A 6,569-nucleotide genomic window follows, 5' to 3' on the forward strand; every position below is an offset into this window, starting at 1 on the left:
TGCAAATTACGCCCCTTAATATCTCTGTCAGTTATGTATATATAACAAAACTCTTCAAACAAAAGTTGTAGTATATAAGGAGGTGGATATAGTATCAGAGAAAAAATTTTTTTTCAAAGTAATTATTTCAAGTTTTCAAAGTCACGGATGTTTTTTCTATCAACAACTGTTTATGCTACATACGGATTCTTAAAGAGAAAAAAGACAAATTCAACGATATATCATAACGTCTATTTATGTAAAGATTTAAAAAATTCAAAATTTTCAAATTTGCTGCGCCTCATTTTCCCATGATCCAATCGGCCCCAAAATTTTTCCAGATCATTTTCTCAACATTTGTTACAATTCTGGTTTACGGGACAAAAAAATTTCATGGTCGAAAAATAAGGTCCACCCTAATGTCCATATACGTAAATTACGAGAAGCAGTAAAGGGTGCTTAACGTCGAAGAAGAAAATCCTGGTAATTAAAACTTAATATGTACTACATTCTACGTTATTAGAATAATTGTAGTTTAATTATGATACATTTTATATCAACATTTTTTATTTACACTTAGAAACGCACTGTCTCGGAAGGAAATGGACATTCGAGAGAAGCAATAAAATTAGAGCATCATCGCGAAAAAAGATGAGTTTGCAATAACCTCAATATTTTATGAAATTCTATTATAATTATAGTTATGACTGTGTTTTTTTATTATAGGAAGACAGAAGATCAAATAAACTTGTGTATGCTAGTATAAAATCAATTTAAATATATTATACAATTTATTTTATTATTTGTTTGACAACTAATAAATCTACAAATTGTTTCATAAACTAAAAAATACTTCCTGCATTTTCGTATTCTCCAATCAGTCCAAATAAATACCATCAACGTGTTCTCATATACCAATTTTTATTAATGCAATTATGACAGTAACAAAACGTTTCTATTTAAAATGAATACATATTTTGAACATAGTTTTAACATTTTTAATTTTTTGGAAGGTTAAAAAATGTAATTAAAAAAGTAATGAAAAATAAAAATAAAAAAAAAATCCTCGCTGCACGGGGACCCGAAGGCTAGCTCCAGATTGCGATTCATACGCTCGACGGCTCGACAGTCGAATTTCAGTTTTGTTTCCGTAAGCCGTAAAGCATGGCAACATGGCAAGTTCTAAAAATAGATTGTGGCTCGCACAAGCAGCGCACACGGATATAGTAAAGGTACGCTGGTGAGTGTAGCGCGCGGGCGCGTTGCTAACACGATACCAATACAGTGTCTTCTGCACCGACGAAATGCCGTCGTTGGCCTCCTGTTTCTCACTCCAGTCAGAATATATCCTAGAGGGCGTAAGAGAACACCGAAAAATTCGAGTCCCGCCAACTCCCGTAAGGCTGGCAGTCTTTAACAGTATCTCGTCGGTGTCCTTACTACGGTGACAGCAGTCACTGTAGCGCACTGTAGCGGTAAAACAGAGGAAGCAGAAAATATGTTGCCGGTAAGATAGGATTCGTTAGCAAGCGTGACGTCACAATTTGGCTGACGCAATGCTGCAGCGTTGGTGTGCTCAAGCAAGAGAGTGTTGGTGCATACTGCATACACACCGCTCGAGCGACGTGTACGTGTGCCTACGGCCTACGAGCATGACAAGATTTCGCGACGATTGCCCTTCTATTTCTCGATAACGCAACGATGGGGCTTTTTCGTAATCAAATCCGTTAGATGAAACATCAATCTGGTGCGCTGTTTGCTTCAAAAGTCATTCCTTTAGGTTTCCAAACAATAGTTTTGGAATATTCAGCTGCATGTTGCCCGTCGGAGAAGCTATGTTCGCCGGCGTGACGTAACAGTATGGCTGACGATGCTGCAGCGTCGGTGTGCTCAAGCGTGAAAGTAGTGGTGCATACACACCGCTCGAGCGACGTGTATGTACAATGTACGTGTGCCTACTGGTGCCTACGGCCTACGCCTACGAGCATCGCAAGGGTCCGGGATTCGCGTATAAAAGAAGTCCGTATTTATAGATACCCCGCTGGGCGACGCTGGCTCGAAAAAAACATAAGTTGCTGCTTCTCTCCTTCTCTTGCTAGCTAAGACAGTCCCCACCACGTCCACTCCGCTAAAGGGGTAGCAGCAACATGTGTTTTGTGAGCCAGCGTCGCCCAGGTCTGGATTACGGGAAGAGGATACATAACGCAAAGGGTACGGGATACATAACACAACACAAGTGTAGTAGGATTTGTTAATATTTATTTCGTCATTATAAAGTTTATTTAGTAACAGTTGTTGACTATAATACTTTTTCCTCCCGCGCTCCTACCGCCTCCTCCGCGTCCCCCGCGCTCGCCGCGATGCCGCTCTCTCTCTCTCTCTCTGTCTTCTTCTCTCGCAATATTCTTGTCTGTAACATATAAATACAACATTAATGCAACGAAGACTATATAAAATACGTATATGTGTATGTAGTTAGAAGACAACTCACTAGTTGATTATCGGAGAGCTCCGGCTCCCTCCCAATGAGCACAGGAATATCCATGTTCGTCCAAGGATCATCCACGAACAGTACATTTTCTTCTTACTTCCGACTGCTGTAACTTCTTGGTTCCGCTTCCTGCTGTCTTCTTTCAAACTCTCTGGGTCTGTTTAGAGTCAGCAATTCCCCGCTGAAGGCAGTAACTAGAAATAAAATATGTTTTTATGAAAAAAGATATACTAATTACAGTAATAGGATGAGATGTACAGCTATGATTATGAATATAATAATTTATATAATATATAATATATAATATATAATATAATAATTTAATGTTCAATCCTAAGTAGCCACGTACGTCCCTAAAACGTACGGTTCACGTCCAAACGTCCTACGTCCATTCTGCGTACGTTTTAGGGACGTAGATGGCTACTTGTGGCTACTTGGGATACGTAGAGCGATTCTTTTTGTATCTACATACTTGCTGATGCAGCGGCCAGTGTTCCGATATGGTGCATCTTTTCTCGCGCATGCGCGACGATTTCAGGTTAGATTCGTAAAGCGGCCCTGCTCAAACGTCCAATTTGGTAAAACCTAAGAAATGGACATTCCTAAAACGTCCAAAATTTAAGTCCTAGGGAACTTTGGTAAAAGAAACGGACATTACTAAAACGTCCAAAATTTAAGTCCTAGAGACAATCTTGGAAAGTACTGAATGGACGTAGGATATTTGGACGTGAACTGGAACTGAAACGTACGTTTTGGGGACGTACGTGGCAGTGATGCAAGAATCGAGGCACTGATGCCAAGGCTGTGGTACTGTGGTACTAAACCATACCCCCACCATAGCCTACTATTGCCCCTACGTATCCTTTCCAACACGCCCGCTCGCTACACTCACCAGCGTACCTCTATGGATACAGTAGAGGTACGCTGGTGAGTGTAGCGCGCGGGCGCGTTGGAAAACAACGTAGGGGCAATAGTAGGCTATGGTGGGGGTATGGTTTAGTACCACAGTACCACAGCCTTGGCATCACTGAATCGAGGACGCGAGGACGTTTCCCCTCCGGCACAGGACCCCCACTCTGACGGACCGTGGACGTACCTCCTCGCCGTTGCTTCTGCTGCGCACGCGCTACACACGAACGTACTTCTACTCTGCCCGTGCGAGTATCTGCTCGATTGCACGCGCGCTACACAACAAGCGTACCTCTACCACGTCCTTAGACCATACATATATACCAATAGACCCGGCATAGGTATAGTATGTGTATAGGAAAACCGAGAGTACAGCTCGGAAAAGATAAAGGACGGTGTGACGTCACAAGATAAGTTTTAAGCAGTCTTAAGATAATTTCAAAATGGCTGAAACATGACCGACGCCGACACTACGCCATTATACACTTGCTCCGTGTAAATTTGGTGTAGTAATACATCGATGGCAAGAAATAGAAATGTTATTTCTTCCCTGAATGATTGTAATAGAGCAGAAATCATGTATTGACATTTTCAATTTTTAAAATTTTTCAACGATTTTGAATTTTATCTACTCAATTTTTTTGTAAATGCATAAAGATCCGTAGTCTAGCAATAACTAATCACAAGCGAGGTAAATGTAAATTGTGTAAAACTAGCAGTACTACCTTAAAGTGTTGTAAATGTGATCAATTTATATGTAAAAAACCATTTTGTAACCTGCATAATATGTCTTCAGAATCAAATATCGCGCGATTCCTAAAATAGTTAATCTATATAATACTAATATATCTTAATAAAATATACAAAATAAACGTCTGTATCTCAAATACAGTTTATAATAGATAATTTCATGATACAATGTCAAATTCTTTGAAATTATCCTGTCCATTCTTCCCGCGTACTGGGTATGTACATGTACAATTACGAAAAAATTAAGAAATATTCTACCTAATAGCACACATGACCGAGACTTTTTTCAGATTTTTCAGATCATGCAAACATGTTCTAAAAAATTGAAAATCTTTAAACATTCGAAGAAAATGCATATTTCGTATTGAAATTTTCGAGATACCAGTTTTATAAAAATTCAGTAGTCAGATATTATTGAAACAATTGTCCTTAATTTTTTTCAGAATTTTTTATAAATTGTATCGGTGTTAAAAAAATCCAAATCAATTTTTTCGATACCTCTTTACTTTTTTGTAGATGTATTATGTATTATTGAATATTTTTATATTCAGAAAAATAATGTACAGACTTAATAATGCAATACAAAACATTTTATTTATATTATATTTCAATATATGAGCGTAGCTTCCAACACTTTCGGTTGGCGTAGGCGGTAAAGTCTTCGGCTGCGAACTTTTTGGCATAATTCTTTTTTTGTTCTTTGTTTACATTAAATTATTGTAGCAACATTTCAAATATATTTTCAAAGTGTTTTAAAAATGTTTTATGCAATAGTATCTCTAACTACGAAAATCCATCATGATGGCTCACAATTAGTTGCAATGTCTTTGACATTATGTACTACTTTCATTTATTGATTCTGCTGAATGTCAAATGGTATACAACTTCATATTTTACTATCGCCGTATGATAGTTTCTTTTCATTTATCATTAGACGAAATCTTAATTTTCAAACATTAGAAATTTGGTGTTATGTTATCTTTGCAATGGCAACTGATGTATCATAAGCCCACAAAGTTTGATGTCCTACGATTTCGAACCATTTGTAACTGTTGTAACACTCAAGAAACGGCAAAGTACCAACGGAGAAGTAGATGGTCATGTATGGTATTTATGTGTGAAGTGAGGTCTTTGAATTTGATGAACACAACAATAATGCTATAATTAGATGAAGAACAAAGAACAAAAAAATGTGTTTAAAAGAAAAAAAGAATTATTCGGTGCGGGATTCGATCAAGGGCCAAAAAGTTCGCAGCCGAAGACTTTACCGCCTACGCCAACCGAAAGTGTTGGAAGCTACGCTCATATATTGAAATATAATATAAATAAAATATTTTGCATTGCATTATGAAGTCTGTACATTATTTTTCTGGATATAAAAATATCCAATAATACACATAATACATCTAGAAAAAAGGAAAGTATCGAAAAAATTGATTTGGATTTTTTTAACACCAACACAATTTATAAAAACTTCTGGAAAAAATTAAGGACAATTGTTTCAATAATATCTGACTACTGAATTTTTATAAAACTGGTATCTCGAAAATTTCAATACGAAATATGCATTTTCTTCGAATGTTTAAAGATTTTCAATTTTTTAAAACATGTTTGCATGATCTGAAAAATCTGAAAAAAGTCTCGGTCATGTGTGCTATTAGGTAGAATATTTCTTAATTTTTTCGTAATTGTTTATTGAGCATGGTTCGACTAAAAATCAATTTGTGGTGGGGGCCCTCTGGACCATCTTAACTTTAAAAATCAACGAAAAAAATTATTTAAGAAATACAAAACATATTTTACTATAGACCACTAAACCCGGTTTTTTAAAAAAAAATTTAGTCCAAATTTCGCTTCGATATCTTTTTTAGATCAAAAGTTATAGCAAAATGTGCACCGCGCCGCGCCGCGCCGTCCCGGGATTCAAATGCGTGCTGTCTCCAGATGCCGACTTTCCGACTCATGCTTTCGAAACTTCGGCAACGTGAAAATTGGTGAAAATCGAAGGAACGCGTCGGCGTCGTTCAGTCTGCTCGACCTGCTCGGTAGTCACACGGACATGGTAGAGGTACGCTTGTTGTGTAGCGCGCGTGCGATCGAGCAAGCACTCACACGGGCAGAGTAGAAGTACGTTTGTGTGTAGCGCGTGCGCAGCAGAAGCAACGGCGAGGACGGTGCGTCCACGGTCCGTCAGAGTGGGGGGTCCAGTGCCGGAGGGGAAACGTCCTCGCGTCCTCGATTCTGGCATCACTGAGTACGTGGCCACTTGGGCTTTGAGTCGCCAACCGCGACGACCCAGTATCTTCCAATCTCTGCAACATACAAAATATCAATTATTGATAATCAATAGTTAATAATGTTAATATTAATGTTAATACCAAATGGTTAATAATGTATCGTATACTCACCGGCACCTTTCTGCCCCAGCTGATGCTCATTG

At 38.2% G+C, this 6,569-nt stretch overlaps 1 long non-coding RNA gene across 1 annotated transcript; it reads right to left on the minus strand.

The window, feature by feature from the left end:
- Positions 1-1,983: 1,983 nt before the first annotated feature.
- Positions 1,984-2,659, minus strand: LOC143209243 (uncharacterized). The gene is made up of 2 exons (XR_013009068.1): positions 2,471-2,659; positions 1,984-2,389 (listed from the first exon to the last, which is right to left on the minus strand). It is a non-coding gene; the product is annotated as an uncharacterized LOC143209243 (long non-coding RNA).
- Between the last annotated feature and the right edge of the window lie 3,910 nt (positions 2,660-6,569).

The sequence above is a fragment of the Lasioglossum baleicum genome, chromosome 1 (assembly GCF_051020765.1).
Source record: "Lasioglossum baleicum chromosome 1, iyLasBale1, whole genome shotgun sequence".
Taxonomy (NCBI): Eukaryota; Metazoa; Arthropoda; class Insecta; order Hymenoptera; family Halictidae; genus Lasioglossum; species Lasioglossum baleicum.